The sequence below is a fragment of the Trachypithecus francoisi genome, unplaced genomic scaffold (assembly GCF_009764315.1).
Source record: "Trachypithecus francoisi isolate TF-2019V2 unplaced genomic scaffold, Tfra_2.0 Lachesis_group3, whole genome shotgun sequence".
Classification (NCBI taxonomy): Eukaryota; Metazoa; Chordata; class Mammalia; order Primates; family Cercopithecidae; genus Trachypithecus; species Trachypithecus francoisi.
Genome location: NW_022681468.1, coordinates 62,068,038 through 62,086,487, shown reverse-complemented (window position 1 = coordinate 62,086,487; position 18,450 = coordinate 62,068,038). Strand labels below are relative to the sequence as shown.

At 37.2% G+C, this 18,450-nt stretch overlaps 1 long non-coding RNA gene across 1 annotated transcript; it reads right to left on the bottom strand.

The window, feature by feature from the left end:
* Positions 1 to 259: 259 nt before the first annotated feature.
* On the bottom strand, positions 260 to 15,874 carry LOC117071221. Its single transcript, XR_004432196.1, has 3 exons — positions 15,865 to 15,874; positions 15,529 to 15,531; positions 260 to 406 (listed from the first exon to the last, which is right to left on the bottom strand). It is a non-coding gene; the product is annotated as an uncharacterized LOC117071221 (long non-coding RNA).
* Positions 15,875 to 18,450: the final 2,576 nt, after the last annotated feature.

Below are 18,450 nucleotides of genomic sequence, written 5' to 3'. Positions count from 1 at the left end.
GTTTTTTTTGGGGAGAGTAACTTTGCTGTTTTGGGGATTCCTTCATCTCACGAACAATTTGCATTCTCCAAGGCCCACAGGCTGAACGGGCTGTGAAACCCGAGTGGTCTAGGAGGTGGCCTTCCCTGCCCCTCAAACACTTCATCCCAGGGAGAAATATGAGCTCTGTCTGCCCCCACAGAATACAGGTCAGCTGGCTGGAGGCCCCTACTGGGAGAACCTGGCTGGGAGAACCCACTCCACGAGGAGTAAATCACTTAAAGGAGTAGTCTGTCCATACTTCAAGAAAACAGCTGTATCGTGGTGGGGGAACTGTGTCATGGTGGGGAATCTCCTCTGCCCCTGTTGGGGAGGAGGTTGGTTGGAACAACTGAGTCATCCAACCAACCCAGGTGGCCACCATCCCCTGCCCTCAGGCACTCCTTCCCAGGGAGAGATCAGAGTTCGGTCCCTAATACGTGCAGGTGGACATGGCTGGAGGGCCTGGCTGGGAGGTTTTCACCCAGTGAGCACACATGGATCGGGGTCCAACTTAAAGAAGCAGTCTGGCCATGATCTGGTAAATCCACTGTAATGTGCTGATTGGGGGGCCTGTCCTTGTCTGGACCATATGGACTCTCCAAATGCTGCAGGCTGGACGACTGAGTCAACCAAATGGCAGAGATGATACCCACGCCTCCCTCTGGGACTCCATCAGGTCTTAGGGAGGGTCCACACTGTTGCTGGTTAGCTGGCTGGAATTTGCAAACAATGTGTCTTACCTTGTGAGGTGCTGTGGAATTGAGACCAGAAAAATGATGCTACTTGAATCCCTGGATTCCACCTATTTCCTAGGGATAAGTGCGGGCCTCCCGCCTTGCCTGAGTTGCAGACATGTTTCCTGAGGATCCCAGGGCCAGATTATGTAAAGTTCCTGAGTCTCCGTGCATACTTGAGCAGCAGCTCTGCCAAGACTCCACACAGCTCTGCATGTTGGACCAAACACTCTGGTGGGGTTGCTCACAAGGGTATCTCCTGACCCATGGGTTGCAAAGATGTTTGGGAGAAGCGTGGTTTCCTGGGCTTGCACAATCACTCACCACTTTCCTTGGCTCCATGTCACTCCTGGGTGTGCTATCTCTCCACCCTGCTTTTCTTCATTTTCTGTGGGTCAAGTTGTTTCCCTAATCAGTCTCAATGCGAGAATGTGGATATTTCAGTTGATGGTACTGTATTCATTCAGCCATTTTGTTCCTGTCCTTGAGTGCTGCAGACTGCAACTGGTTCTAATCAGTCATTTTGGCCCCTCCCCTTCTATTTTTCTTTCTCCTTTTTGTACTTTTGTTCTTTTTGCATACTTGGTTATTTTTATTTGTTGTTAAACACTTGGTTTGAGCATGTGTAGCATTCGTTTGAGGATCTAAATGATGTTATACTCTTCCCAAAAGAAGTGATATTTTCTTTTGGCCAGGAGTTATGGTAAGGTCACATTAAGTTTTTTGAATCAATAATTGAATTGATTTAAATATGAAGTTTAGTGTTTGTTAGTGCTGTGCTTTTGAATGGATTACTACTCACTCTACAATGTGGCCCTTTTTGACATATCCTGAACTCTAATTTTTATTTTCTAAGCCCCAGGTGATGGTTGAAAGCCCTATTCAGAATTTCATGCCCCTGCATTCATGCTGGCAAATGCAAGGAGAAAAGCCACATAAATATTTTACACTCCCCCAAGTACACTCACTTTTACTCTAGTTTATCTTAACTCACCATATTCTTTCCGTTTAGTCTTCTGATATCTTCCCTGTACTGATTTCACTTTCAACTATTCTTCATGTTTCCTAGCAAATTCTTCTAGGTGGTAAGACTGAAGTAAATAACCAAAAGCAAAACCAAAATCACACAAAAGATAAGTTCAAACTTGCTATGAGAGGAAATTGGTATATGAATATATCATTACATTAATATAATGAATAGACCATCGGGATAACATTTTATTTTTCATTTATATTAAACTATCAGTCTTAAAATATGCCATTTGTAAAAATAAACAAACATTTTAAAATATATCTTAATGTTTAAGGTGAGCCAAGAAAATAGATAATTTTATATGCTTTTGGGAATTAAGCATTCTATATACTTCAAGATCTATGCCCAGAATTAAACTGTACTTTATATTGGACTGCCTTCATAAAAATAAGTACTCAAATATGTGCTATTATCTTAATGACATCATACTAGTATACTATAATGAATACAATGGAATGATAAACATTCATAAAGTTACAGTTCTATGAAACTTTAAATGTAATCAGAACATTTTAATTATAGAGTGTTTACTGGGAAAAGAACTACCTAATGTGCATAATGTACACTACTCAGGTGATGGGCACACTAAAAATTCTAGATTTTACCATTGTAAAATTTATCCATATAACCAAGAATCACTTGCACCCTTAAAGGTACTGAAATAAAAAAAATTAAGAAGAAATTTATAATTGCAATAAACATAAAAATATGGCATATTACTCTAGAAATGACTACATAATAACATATTAAATATTCTCCACTTAATGTGTTCTCAAAATGTTAATAATCTCTTATCAGTTTAGGCTATTCTACTGCAGTGAGAAGAATATTTTATTTGTTAAACAACTCTAATATATATATCAAACTTTGGATAAGGAATATTAATATTTATATTGATTTTTCAACAACTAAAATCAATATTGAACATATTAATAGATAATAAATAAGGTAAAATATGTTCTAGTAACTTAGAGTAAGGGCAAGCTGAAAAACATTGTGCCAAATGTTTATTCCATTTGAATCCTCAATGACTTTATGTTACAAATTTATTTTAAATATTATATATTATCTAAACTGTATAATTTATTGTCTTAGATTTACACGGTAACTTTAATTTTGAGAACTCAAAGTCATATATATACATATATATGATTTTCTATAAAGACTAAACTCTTTCTTCAAATATTATATTACATTTTTTCTTAGAAACAAATAAAGCACCATTTCCATTTCTTTCTGTTCTTAACAGGTGAAAATGACAGCAAAATCAATAAAGAGAATTGTAAGGTCAGTATGAAGAACATTCCCAGTTCAGATCTTAATTTCAAGAACAATTTGCCATGACATCTGTGTAGTGTCTTCATGGAAGTTTAGCAGATCTGACAGTTAATTAATTATAAAGCAAGACTAGAGACTGGACACAGTGCTAGCAGAGAAGAATTCATCTCTTATGTCAACACGTTTCAGTATATTCATTTTCTTAAGCCTGAAAGACACACCCCTAGTAAATCATTGTTTATCTTTAAGCTCTAGAAGGAAATCGAACATGACATAAACAATTACCAAGATATTCTCAGAGAAATGCATTCTCAAAAGAAACAAGAATAAATTAGAACTAGGTGACATCTAAGATTTCCCTGTTTTTTGTGTACATTTTTCAAAATGTCTAAAATTACTTCTTCAAATATCATGAGAGAAATACAAAAATACCAATAAGAATCTAAGTACATATATGTGTGTATATATGTATATAAAATAATGAATTAAATATGGATACAAAAACATAGATTATGATTTAAAAACATAAAGTTCAAGGAAATAGTATTATCAATTAAATAGAAAAACTTTACTGATAAGAATGTATTCTCTATTGTAAGTAATTCAGAATTGTTTATCATTTGTTAAAACTCTATATTTAAATATCTATGCATAAGTTAAAACAAAACAATAAACAAAAAATTACTATGCTCAGTCCATTTTTTTTAGTACTATATTCTATTAAAAATAAAGGCACATATTTCCAGTTTCCTGTCCATAGTGTAAGCAGGTTGGTAGTTGCCACTTTGTCTTAAAACCAAGTAAAAAGTGGAACTAACTAAAAACAAACAAACAAAACAAAACAAAAAAGAAATGACTTTTCTAAGATACCTTAGAGAAGGAAGGTCACAGGACAAACTGCTGGCACCAAAATTGGAGATACCAGTAGTTGAATACAAAGAATCTCAACTTACTGGAATGGAACTGACCAGCAGAAACTTCCTTTGAAACTAGTGCCAGGGTAAGAATGCCTATACAGTAATCAGTAAATTTCTGGAGGTTCTGTGTGGACAAGTCTGGTGGATAAAATCTCTAGTCATGAGGAGACAGCCAACTTTTCATGGTTTTCCCCCAAGAGCTCTACCAGTTTCTCACAGTGAATACCAGAAAAAAAGTTTCCTCATGCTTCTGGCATGGGGTAAAGAAGAAAAAAAACATTTTGAAATCTGCTACAGCATTCTGTTTTTAAAAAGTCTGCCCTCAAGAGAAATCATTTAACCAGAGACAAATCTGATGAGGATTTATTAGTTCCTAAGTGACCTGAGAGGATGAGAAGACCCAGCTCTAGCAAACTCTAGCCTTCCATGTGAATGAAGAAAATACACAACTCCAGCCCACTCTAGCCACCCCGTCCTACTCAAGTTGGGTGGGAGAAATTGAGAAACACTGGTGAAGTTCGTAGTCCAGAGGTTAAAGTTTATTAAGTGACTGAGACCTAATCAAATTGCTATGAAATGATTCACTTCCTTCCACATGTTATCACTACATTAGTAAAGACCTACTTAACACTTTTCTTTTACTCAGTACAGCATGTCTGGCTAGCAAGAACAAACTCAAGAGGCACACTAAAAGGCAGAAACACAGTTTGAAGAAACAGAACAAGGACTACAATTAGACTCAGATACAGCAGATATGTTGAAATTATCAGATTGAGTTTTTAAAACAACTATGATTACTATGCTAAGAACCTTAATTGATAATGCAAATAACATGCAAAAACAGAAGAGCAATGTAAGCAGAGAGATAGAAATTCTAAGAAGAAATAAAGATGTACTAGAAATAAAAAACAGTTTAAAAGAAATAAGAAATGTCTTAGTCGGGCTTACTAGTAGATTGAACAGAGCTGAAAAAGAATCTCTGAGGTTTACAATATCTCAATAAAAACTATTCAAACTAAAAATCTAACAGAAAAAATACCAAAAAAAACCCCCACCAAAACAGAATATTGAACAACTATGAAATAAGTGAAGACATAGTATATAATTAATTGAAATACCAGAAAGAGAAAAAATAAAAAACAGAAGAAATATTTGAAGAAATAATCACTGAGAAGGTATAGAAATTAATGTCAGAAACCAAACCATTGATCCCGGAAGAGCAGAGAACACCAAGCAGAATAAATGCCTGCCCCCACCAAAAAACAAAAGAGAAAAGAAAAGAAAAAACACCACCTATGCATCTCATATTCAAACTTCAGAAAATCAAGATAAAGAAAAAAAAATCTAAATGTAAGTCACAGTGAGGAAAAAAAAATCATACAATTAAAAAAGCAAGGCCAGGTGCAGTGGTTCACACCTGTTATCCCAGGACTTTGGGAGGCCGAGGCAGGTGGATCACTTGAGGTCAGGAGTTCGAGACCAGCTAGGCCAACATGGAGAAACCCCATCTCTACTGAAAATACAAAAATTAGCCAGGCATGATGGCAGGCCCTTGTAGTCCCAGCTACTCGGTAGACTGAGGCAGGAGAATCACTGGAACTTGGGAACTTGGGAGGCGGAGGTTTCAGTGAGCTGAGATTGTGCCCTTACATTCCAGCCTGAGCAACAAGAACAAAACTCTGTCTTAAAAATAAAAATTAAAAAAAAAGGCATAAACAGAAATTACATTCAACTACTTCTGAGAAATTGTGTAAACAAAAAGAGAGTGGAGTGAACTACTTAAAATGTTGAGAGAAAACAAAAACAAGAAAAGCCTACCAACCTAGGATTCTATAACCTGTGAAATAAATGTTTAAAAAAATGAAGGAGAAATTAAAGATTCCTCGGATAAACCATATTGAGGAAAATTTTGTGCTAGTAAATAGATTAGCCTTTCAAAAAATATTTAAAAATTTCTTTGGAGAGGGAGAAATAACATGTATATATATAAAAATAATTGAATCTACACAAGGAATTTAAGAATGTCAGAGAAGGAATAAGGGAAGATAAAATAAAAAGTTATATTTTTTTTCTTAATTTATGGAACAGTAAAATATGTTCAAAATAGTAATAGCAACAATGTATATGATTATGTATGATTATGCCTCTCTCTCTCTCTATATATATATGTGTGTGTGTGTATATATGCTTATGTCTAGATAAAAAGAATGACAGCAATAATATGAGAGATAAGAGAAATAAATTACAATTATTTTTATAAGATAATTACACTACCCATGAAGTGGCATACTGTTATTTGAAAGTTAACTTAGATTATTTATAAATGTATATTGGAAAATGTAGGGCAACTACTAAAAAAAGTTTCTTAAAAGACAAGCAAATGCAGAGATATTTTATCACCACCAGGCTGCCTTACAAGAGGAAGCACTAAACATGGAAAGGAAAAACTGATACTAGCCACTGTAAAAACATACCAAATTGTAAAGACCATCGACACTATGAAGAAACTGCATCAACTAATGGACAAAATAACCTGCTAGCATCATAAGGACAGGATTAAATTCACACATAACAATATTAACCTTAAATGTAAATGGGCTAAATGCCCCAATTAAAAGACACAGACTGGCAAATTGGACAAAGAGTCAAGACCCATCAGTGTGCTGTATTCAGGAGGCCCATCTCACATGCAAAGACACACATGGGCTCAAAATAAACAGATGGAGGAATATTTACCAAGCAAATGGAAAGGAAAAAAATCAGGGGGTGCAATCCTAGTCTTTGGTAACACAGATTTTAAACCAACAAGGAACAAAAAAAAGACAAAGAGGGGCATTATATAAATGGTAAAGGGGTCAATGCAACAAGGAGAGCTATCCTAAATATATATGCACCCAATACAGGAGCACCCAGATTCATAAAGCAAGTGCTTAGAGATGTACAAAGAGACTTCAACTCTCACACAATAATAGTGGGAGACTTTAACACCTCACTGTCACTATTAGACAGACCAATGAAACAGAAAATTAACAAGGGTATTCAGTTCTGGACCAAGTGGATGTAATAGACATCTACAGAACTCTCCATCCCAAATCAACAGAACATACATTCTTCTCAGTAACACATCGCACCTATTCTAAAATTGACCATATACTTGGAAGTAAAACAATCCTCAGCAAATGCAAAAGAATGGAAATAATAACAAACAGTCTCTCGGACCACAGTGCAATCAAATTAGTACTCAGGATTAAGAAACTCACTCAAAACCACAAAACTACATGGAAACTGAATAACCTGTTCCTGAATGACTACTGGGTGAATAACAAAATTAAGGTAGATATAAATAAGTTCTTTGAAACCAATGAGAACAAAGACACAACGTACTAGAATCTCTGGGACACAGCTAAAGCAGTGTTTAGAGGGAAATTTATAGCACTAAATGCCCACAGCAGAAAGCAGGAAAGATCTAAAATTGACACACTAGCATCACAATTAAACAAACTAGAGAAGCAAGAGCAAACAAATTCAAAAGATAGCAGAAGACAATAAATAACTAAAATCAGACCATAACTGAAGGAGATACACAAAAAATCCTTCAAAAAAATCAATGAATTCAGGAGTCAGTTTTTTGAAAAAATCAACAAAATTCATGGACTGCTAGCAATACTAATAAAGAAGAAAAGAAAAAATAATTGGATTAAATAGACACAGTAAAAAAATGATAAAGGGGATATCACCATTGATCCCACACTAATACAAACTACTATTAGAAAATACTATAAACAACTCTATGTAAATAAACTAGAAAATCTAGAAGAAATGGATAAATTCCTGGACACATACACCCTCCCAAGGCTAAACCAGGAAAAAGTCAAATCCCTGAATAGGCCAATAATACACTCTAAAATTGAGGCAGTAATTAATAGCCTACCAACTAAAAAAAAAAAAAAGTTCAGAACCAGACGGATTCACAGCTGAATGTACCAGAGGTACAAAAGGAGTTGGTGCGATTCCTTCTGAAACTATTCCAAACAATAGGAAAAGAGGGACACCTCTCTAACTCATTTTATGAGGCCAGCATCATCCTGATACCAAAACCTGGCAGAGACACAACAAAAAAAGTGAATTTCAGGCCAATATCCCTGATGAACATCTATGCAAAAATTCTCAATAAAATACTGACAAACTGAATACAGCAGCACATCAAAAAGCTTATCCACTACGATCAAGTCAGTTTCTTCCCTGGAATGCAATGCTGGTTCAACATACTCAAATCAATAAACGTAATTCGTCACATAAACAGAACTAATGACAAATACCGCATAATTATCGCAATAGATGCAGAAATGGCCTTCAGTAAAATTCAACAACCCATCATACTAAAAACTCTCAATAAATTAGGTACTGATGGAACGTTTCTTAAAATAGTGAGAGCTATTTATAGCAAACCCACAGAAAATATTATACTGAATGGGCAAAAGCTGGAAGCATTCCCTTTGAAAATTGGCACAAGACAAGGATGCCCTCTCGCACCACTCCTATTCCACATAGTATTGGAAGTCCTGGCCAGAGCAATCAGGCAATAGAAAGAAATAAAGGATATTCAAATAGGAAGACAGGTAGTCAAATTGTCTCTGTTTGCAGATAACATAATTGTATATTTAGAAAACCCCATCATCTCAGCCCAAAATCTCTTTAAGCTGATAAGCAACTTCAGCAGTCTCAGGATACAAAATCAATGTGCAAAAATCACAAGCATTCCTATACACCAATAATAGACAAACAGAGAGCCAAATCATGAGTTAACACCCATTCACAATTGCTACAAAGAGAATAAAATACCTAGGAATTCAACTTACAAGAGATGTGAAGGACCTCTTCAAAGAGAACTATGAACCACTGCTCTAGGAAATAAGAGAGGACAAAAACAAATGGAAAAACATTCCATGCTAATGGATAGAAAGAATCAATATCGTGAAAATGTCCATACTGCCTAAAGTAATTTATAGAGTCAATATTATCCCCATCAAGCTACCATTGACTTTCTTTACAGAATTAGAAAAAAACTACTTTTAATTTCATATGGAACCAAAACATAGCCTGTATAGCTGAGACAATCCTAAGCAAAAAGAATGAAGCTGGAAGTATCACGTTACCTGACTTCAAACTATACTATGAGGCTACAGTAACCAAAACAGCATGGTACTAGTACCAAAACAGATAAATAGACCAATGGAACACAACCATCTGATCTTTGACAAACCTGACAAATGCCATATTTTTTAATGTGTTTAATCTCACTGCTTATAACCTATTTTCCCCCATATAAACACCACTACAAAGCTGCTGAGTTTCTGATAATATGATATTTATAGCCCATGACATCTCACAACAATGTCAACTTCTATTTCACATGCAATTCACACAAATCTGTAGGTTAAACACAAAAGTATAAATTACTAAAGTGGTTTGTCAATAAGAAAAACATTGCCCACTAAAACTCAGTAGCAGAAAGAAAAAGCAAGAGACAAAACCACTACCTCAATCTATTTATGTTGTTTTTTTTTTTTTTTTTTTTTTTTTTGCTTAGAATTATGTTCCCTCAAGCTTTATTGAGGTATTATTGACAAAAAAAATTTCATATATTTAAAGTGTATGAATTGATGGTTATACACATGTATACATTGTGAAATGATTACCAAAATCAAGCCAATTAATAACACATCCACTACCTCATAGTTACTATTTATGTGTGTGTGTGTCTGTGTGTATGTGTGTGGTAAAGACACTTAGGATCAATTCTTTAAGAAAACTTAAAGGGTACAATACAGTATTAACTATACTCAACATGCTGTAAATTACATCACCATAGCTCATTCATCTTATAACTGAAAACTTATGCACTTTGATCAACATCTCCCCATTTCTCCTGCACTCCTGTATAGTTCCTGGTAATTATCTTCCTGCTCTGCTTCTATAAGATTGACTTTTTGGGATTCTATATATAGTTGAGATCATGCAGTATTTGTATTTATTTGTCTGACTTATTAACAAAATATATTTCAGTTTCACCCATTTTGTCACAAATGACATAATCTCCTATATATGATGTGTACATATACAATTATGCTAATGTAATATGTTAGATGAATGTATAAATACTTATATAGTAATTTTAGCATATAAATAATTCAATTTTAATTTTGTAAGTATTTAATATATTAATTCCATTCATTAATTCATGGACAATTAAGTTGCATGTCCTGGCTATTGTGAATAATGCTGCAATAAACATGGAAGTATAGGTGAAACAATATTCGAAATCCAATCTCTTCAAGATATTAATTTTATATTCTTTTGTTATCTACCCAGAATTGGGATTGCTGGATCATATAGTAATTATGATTTTAATTTTTTCAGGAAACTTTATATTGTTTTTCTTATTTATTTTTTTTTTATTATACTTTAAGTTCTAGGGTACATGTGCATAACGTTTATATCATGTATAACTCCCAAATGCAATCCCTCCCTCCTCCCCCCTCCCCCTGATAGGCCCCAGTGTGTGATGTTCCCCTTCCGAGTCCAAGTGATCTCATTGTTCAGTTCCCACCTATGAGTGAGAACATGCGGTGTTTGGTTTTCTCTTCTTGTGATAGTTTGCTAAGAATGATGGTTTCCAGCTGCATCCATGTCCCTACAAAGGACGCAAACTCATCCTTTTTTATGGCTGCATAGTATTCCATGGTGTATATGTGCCACATTTTCTTAATCCAGTCTGTCACTGATGGACATTTGGGTTGATTCCAAGTTTTTGCTATTGTGAATAGTGCCGCAATAAACATACGTGTGCATGTGTCTTTGTAGTAGAGTAATTTATAATCCTTTGGGTATATACCCAGTAGTGGGATGGTTGGGTCATATGGTACATCTAGTTCTAGATCTTTAAGGAATTGCCATACTGTTTTCCATAATGGTTGAACTAGTTTACAATCCCACCAACAGTGTAAAAGTGTTCCTATTTCTCCACATCCTCTCCAACATCTATTGTTTCCTGACTTCTTAATGATTGCCATTCTAACTGGTGTGAGATGGTATCTCATTGTGGTTTTGATTTGCATTTCTCTGATGGCGAGTGATGATGAGCATTTTTTCATGTGTCTGTTGGCTGTATGGATGTCTTCTTTTGAGAAATGTCTGTTCATATCCTTTCCCCACTTTTTGATGGGGTTGTTTGTTTTTTTCTTGTATATTTGTTTGAGTTCTTTGTAGATTCTGGATATTAGCCCTTTGTCAGATGAGTAGGTTGCAAAATTTTTCTCCCATTCTGTAGGTTGCCTGTTCACTCTGATGGTAGTTTCTTTTGCTGTGCAAAAGCTCTTTAGTTTAATTAGATCCCATTTGTCAATTTTGGCTTTTGCTGCCATTGATTTTGGTGTTTTAGACATGAAGTCCTTGCCCATGCCTATGTCCTGAATGGTACTACCTAGATTTTCTTCTAGGGTTTTTATGGTATTAGGTCTAACATTTAAGTCTCTAATCCATCTTGAATTAATTTTCGTATAAGGGGTAAGGAAAGGATCCAGTTTCAGCTTTCTACTTATGGCTAGCCAATTTTCCCAGCACCATTTATTAAATAGGGAATCCTTTCCCCATTTCTTGTTTTTGTCAGGTTTGTCAAAGATCAGATGGCTGTAGATGTGTGGTATTATTTCTGAGGACTCTGTTCTGTTCCATTGGTCTATTTCTCTGTTGTGGTACCAGTACCATGCTGTTTTGGTTACTGTAGCCTTGTAGTATAGTTTGAAGTCAGGTAGTGTGACACCTCCAGCTTTGTCCTTTTGACCTAGGATTGTCTTGGCAATGCGGGCTCTTTTTTGGTTCCATATGAACTTTAAAGCCGTTTTTTCCAATTCTGTGAAGAAACTCATTGGTAGCTTGATGGGGATGGCATTGAATCTATAAATAACCTTGGGCAGTATGGCCATTTTCATGATATTGATTCTTCCTATCCATGAGCATGGTATGTTCTTCCATTTGTTTGTGTCCTCTTTGATTTCACTGAGCAGTGGTTTGTCGTTCTCCTTGAAGAGGTCCTTTACATCCCTTGTAAGCTGGATTCCTAGGTATTTTATTCTCTTTGAAGCAATTGTGAATAGAAGTTGATTCCTGATTTGGCTCTCTGCTTGTCTGTTACTGGTGTATAAGAATGCTTGTGATTTTTGCACATTACTTTTGTATCCTGAGACTTTGCTGAAGTTGCTTATCAGCTTAAGGAGATTTTGGGCTGAGACGATGGGGTTTTCTAAATATACAATCATGTCATCTGCAAACAGGGACAATTTGACTTCTTCTTTTCCTAACTGGATACCCTTGATTTCTTTCTCTTGCCTGATTGCCCTAGCCAGAACTTCCAACACTATGTTGAATAGGAGTGGTGAGAGAGGGCATCCCTGTCTTGTGCCAGTTTTCAAAGGGAATTTTTCCAGTTTTTGCCCATTCAGTATGATATTAGCTGTGGGTTTGTCATAAAAAGCTCTTATTATTTTGAGGTACGTTCCATCAATACCGAATTTATTGAGCGTTTTTAGCATAAAGGGCTGTTGAATTTTGTCAAAAGCCTTTTCTGCATCTATTGAGATAATCATGTGGTTCTTGTCTTTGGTTCTGTTTATATGCTGGATTACGTTTATTGATTTGCGAATGTTGAACCAGCCTTGCATCCCAGGGATGAAGCCCACTTGATCATGGTGGATAAGCTTTTGGATGTGCTGCTGAATCCGGTTTGCCAGTATTTTATTGAGAATTTTTGCATCGATGTTCATCAGGGATATTGGTCTAAAATTCTCTTTTTTTGTTGTGTCTCTGCCAGGCTTTGGTATCAGGATGATGTTGGCCTCATAAAATGAGTTAGGGAGGATTCCCTCTTTTTCTATTGATTGGAATAGTTTCAGAAGGAATGGTACCAGCTCCTCCTTGTACCTCTGGTAGAATTCAGCTGTGAATCCATCTGGTCCTGGACTTTTTTTCGTGGGTAGGCTATTAATTGTTGCCTCAATTTCAGAGCCTGTTATTGGTCTATTCAGGGATTCAACTTCTTCCTGGTTCAGTCTTGGGAGAGTGTAAGTGTCCAGGAAATTATCCATTTCTTCTAGATTTTCTAGTTGATTGTGTAGAGGCATTTATAGTATTCTCTGATGGTTGTTTGTATTTCTGTGGGGTCGGTGGTGATATCCCCTTTATCATTTTTTATTGCGTCTATTTGATTCCTCTCTCTTTTCTTCTTTATTGGTCTTGCTAGCGGTCTGTCAATTTTGTTGATCTTTTCAAAAAACCAACTCCTGGATTCATTGATTTTGTGGAGGGTTTTTTGTGACTCTATCTCCTTCAGTTCTGCTCTGATCTTAGTTATTTCTTGCCTTCTGCTAGCTTTTGAATGTGTTTGCTCTTGCCTCTCTAGTTCTTTTAATTGTGATGTTAGAGTGTCCATTTTAGATCTTTCCTGCTTTCTCTTGTGGGCATTTAGTGCTATAAATTTCCCTCTACACACTGCTTTAAATGTGTCCCAGAGATTCTGGTATGTTGTATCTTTGTTCTCATTGGTTCAAAGAACATCTTTATTTCTGCTTTCATTTCGTTATGTACCCAGTAGTCATTCAGGAGCAGGTTGTTCAGTTTCCATGTAGTTGAGCGGTTTTGATTGAGTTTCTTCGTCCTGAGTTCTAGTTTGATTGCACTGTGGTCTGAGAGACAGTTTGTTATAATTTCTGTTCTTTTACATTTGCTGAGGAGTGCTTTACTTCCAATTATGTGGTCAATTTTGGAATAAGTGCGATGTGGTGCTGAGAAGAATGTATATTCTGTTGATTTGGGGTGGAGAGTTCTATAGATGTCTATTAGGTCCGCTTGGTGCAGAGATGAGTTCAGTTCCTGGATATCCTTGTTAACTTTCTGTCTCGTTGATCTGTCTAATGTTGACAGTGGAGTGTTGAAATCTCCCATTATTATTGTATGGGAGTCTAAGTCTCTTTGTAGGTCTCTAAGGACGTGCTTTATGAATCTGGGTGCTCCTGTATTGGGTGCATATATATTTAGGAGAGTTAGCTCTTCCTGTTGAATTGATCCCTTTACCATTATGTAATGGCCTTCTTTGTCTCTTTTGATCTTTGATGGTTTAAAGTCTGTTTTATCAGAGACTAGGATTGCAACCCCTGCTTTTTTTTGTTCTCCATTTGCTTGGTAGATCTTCCTCCATCCCTTTATTTTGAGCCTATGTATGTCTCTGCATGTGAGATGGGTCTCCTGAATACAGCAGACTGATGGGTCTTGACTCTTTATCCAGTTTGCCAGTCTGTGTCTTTTAATTGGAGCATTTAGTCCATTGACATTTAAGGTTAATATTGTAATGTGTGAACTTGATCCTGTCATTATGATATTAACTGGTTATTTTGCTCATTAGTTGATGCAGTTTCTTCCTAGCCTTGATGGTCTTTACATTTTGGCATGTTTTTGCAATGACTGGTACCAGTTGTTCCTTTCCATGTTTAGGGCTTCCTTCAGGGTCTCTTGTAAGGCAGGCCTGGTGGTGACAAAATCTCTAAGCATTGGCTTATCTGTAAAGGATTTTATTTCTCCTTCACTGATGAAACTTAGTTTGGCTGGATATGAAATTCTGGGTTGAAAATTCTTTTCTTTAAGAATGTTGAATATTGGCCCCCACTCGCTTCTGGCTTGTAGAGTTTCTGCCGAGAGATCTGCTGTTAGTCTGATGGGCTTCCCTTTGTGGGTAACCCGACCTTTCTCTCTGGCTGCCCTTAAGATTTTTTCCTTCATTTCAACTTTGGTGAATCTGGCAATTGTGTGTCTTGGAGTTGCTCTTCTGGAGGAGTATCTTTGTGGCGTTCTCTGTATTTCCTGAATTTGAATGTTGGCCTGCCCTACTAGGTTGGGGAAGTTCTCCTGGATGATATCCTGAAGAGTGTTTTCCAACTTGGTTCCATTTTCCCCCTCACTTTCAGGCACCCCAATCAGACGTAGATTTGGTCTTTTTACATAATCCCATACTTCTTGCAGGCTTTGTTCATTTTTTTTTCTTCTTTTTCCTTTTGGTTTCTCTTCTCGCTTCATTTCATTCATTTGATCCTCAATCGCTGATACTCTTTCTTCCAGTTGATGTAGTCGGTTACTGAAGCTTGTGCATTTGTCATGTATTTCTCGTGTCATGGTTTTCATCTCTGTCATTTCGGTTATGATCTTCTCTGCATTAATTAGTCTAGCTGTCAATTCTTCCACTCTTTTTCAAGATTTTTAGTTTCTTTGCACTGGGTACGTAATTCCTCCTTTAGCTCTGAGAAGTTTGAGGGGCTGAAGCCTTCTTCTCTCATCTCGTCAAAGTCATTCTCTGACCAGCTTTGATCCGTTGCTGGCGATGGGCTGCGCTCCTTTGCAGGGGGAGATGCGCTCTTATTTTTTGAATTTCCAGCTTTTCTGCCCTGCTTCTTCCCCATCTTTGTGGTTTTATTTGTCTCTGGTCTTTGATGACGGTGACGTACTGATGGGGTTTTGGTGTAGGTGTCCTTCCTGTTTGATAGTTTTCCGTCTGACAGTCAGAAGGACTGTCTGTTGGTCTGTTGGAGATTGCTTGAGGTCCAATCCAGACCCTGTTTGCCTGGGTATCAGCAGCAGAGGTTGCCGAAGATAGAATATTGCTGACCAGTGAGTGTACCTGTCTGATTCTTCCTTTGGAAGTTTCCTCTCAGGGATGACTCCACCCTGTGAGGTGTGGGGTGTCAGACTGCCCCTAGTGGGGGATGTCTCCCAGCTAGGCTACTCAGGGGTCAGGGACCCACCTGAGCAGGCAGTCTGTCCGTTCTCGGATCTCAACCTCCGCGTTGGGAGATCCATGGCTCTCCCCAAAGCTTTCAGGCAGAGTCGTTCGCCTCTGCACCGGCCCCCGCTGCTTTCCCTATTGGACCTCAGCTGTGGGCTGTCCCCAGAGGTGGAGTCTACAGAGACAGGCGGTTTCCTTGAGCTGCTGTGAGCTCCACCCAGTTCGAGCTTCCCAGCGGCTTTGTTTACCTACTTAAGCCTCAGCAATGGCGGGCGCCCCTCCCCCAGCCTCGCTGCTACCTTGCGGATAGATCGCCGCAGACTGCTGTGTTAGCAGTGAGGGAGGCTCCGTGGGCGTGGGACCCTCCCGGCCAGGTGTGGGATATATTCTCCTGGTGTGCCTGTTTCCTTAAAGCGCAGTATTGGGGTGGGAGTTACGCGATTTTCCAGGTGTTATGTGTCTCAGTTCCCCTGGCTAGGAAAACGGATTTCCTTCCCCCTTGCGCTTCCAGGTGAGGCGATGCCTCGCCCTGCTTCAGCTCACGCTGGTCAGGCTGCAGCAGCTGACCAGCACCGATTGTCCGGCACTCCCTAGTGAGATGACCCCAGTACCTCAGTTGAAAATGCAGAAATCACCGGTCTTCTGTGTCACTTGCGCTGGGAGTTGGAGACTAGAGCTGTTCCTATTTGGCCATCTTGCTCCACCCCCTTATGTTGTTTTTTAAATTGCTTTTCTTCTGTCTTTGTTTTATCCTGCTTAAAAATAAGGTGTCTTTAATTGATTCTTTAGATTACTTTGCCCTCTTATTTGTTTTGATAATGTATATATTTTAATCCCATTGTTGGTAAACTATTACTTGCAAAATTAAATATATCTTTATGCAAAATTTTGTATGCATATACAATAATAGGACAGAAATATATAATGATATTACTCAAAATTCTGAATATCATTTGTCTTATTGTTTTTCATTTTAGTCAGCTCTGTTGTATTTGTTTTGTTTTGCCTAAATGTCTTTTCTTATATGGAGTCCCACACACATGACATTAATTTTTTCTAGGTTGGGATTAGGCTGGGAGTTAAAGTACATAACCAAGTGGCTTTTTGGATTTATACATACTTACATTTAAAGCACAGTTCAACAATCAGTAGATATGTAACATCAGGCAAATTTAAAATTAAATATAGAAATACCATATATACCAATACATATAAATTGAGATCAAAATAGCATGGTTATCTCTGAATTCCCAGAAATAAAGATATATTTTCTTATGATAGAAACTTAACAAATGGCTGGCCACAGTGACTCACACCTGTAATCTCAGCACTTTTGGAGGCTGAGGCAGGTGGATCACTTGAGATCAGAAGTTCAAGACCAGCCTGGTCAACATGATGAAACCCTATCTTTTCTAAAAATACAAAAATTAACTGGGTGTTGTGGCAGGTGCCTGCAATCCCAGCTACTCAGGAGCTAAGGCAGGAGAAACGCTTGAGCCCGGGAGGAGGAGGTTTCAGTAAGCCAAAGTCGTGCCACTGCACTCCAGCCTGGGAAACAGAGCAAGAGTCCATCTCAAAAACAAACAAACAAACAATCAAAACAAACACAAACCAGAAACTCAACAAATGTTTATTAAACATTGAGTTACTACAGAATTTGTCATTAAAGAGCTAGAAGATAATTGAAAAAAAAAAAAAAAAAAACCTCTACCAGTGTTGTTTAAGGTGTTACTTTTCAAGTGGACATTTCAACAAAGCTCAGAGAATACTTAAAGAATACCATTAATTTCTTTGGGTATATACCCAAGGAACATTCACCCCTGATCTTTTTTAAAAACCTTTTATCTCAGAGTTGCAACTGTTAAGCACAAGTTGAAATGAAATTTAATATCATGAATTTATTCCCTCTTTACAAATAAAATTGAGGCTTGGGAATCTTCAGGTACTCAGAATGATTTATTTGTGTTAATTTGAGTAATTTATAGACAGATTTTTGCAATCCTCCTGTGGATAGATAGGTTAAGCATCATTTAGCACAAGGCACTGGAAAATAAGTAAAACCTGCAATTCACTTCTACTGTAACATTCTCCTCATTTGGCCTAGTGGATAGAAGACAAGCAACATATGCACTTTTGGAATAAAAAGCTTATGGTACTTATGTTTAACTCTTCTCCTGGGCTACGGTTGCCCATTGCTTCATCTCTTGCACCCTGGAGAGCTGTAAGACCAAGGTTAGGGCTCAGAATATCAGGTTAGTATAGCAGATTTGATGTCAGTGCAGCAGTGCCATTGTTAGATTAGGCTGTGAAATGTCAGAGTTATACAATGTATAACTACTCATCCTGCTCAAACTCCATTATCTCTGTTCTTCTAACTTGCACAGATTTTTCTAATGTCCACAGTTCTTCCCTGAGAACATGGGTCAATGAAGTAATTTCTCCGATCTCTTTAATTGCTTTTCAGGATGAGAAGAAGGGAGGTAATGTATGTTTAGCTCGACTCTTTCATATCATTTAAAGATATTGGTTTAATAAATGAGAAAAGAAAACTTTCCTCTGTCTAGGTCATCTTGACCAGCATAAAATTATTTTTGCTTCATGACACATATTGAGCCAAAATACACTTGCTATAAGAATGTT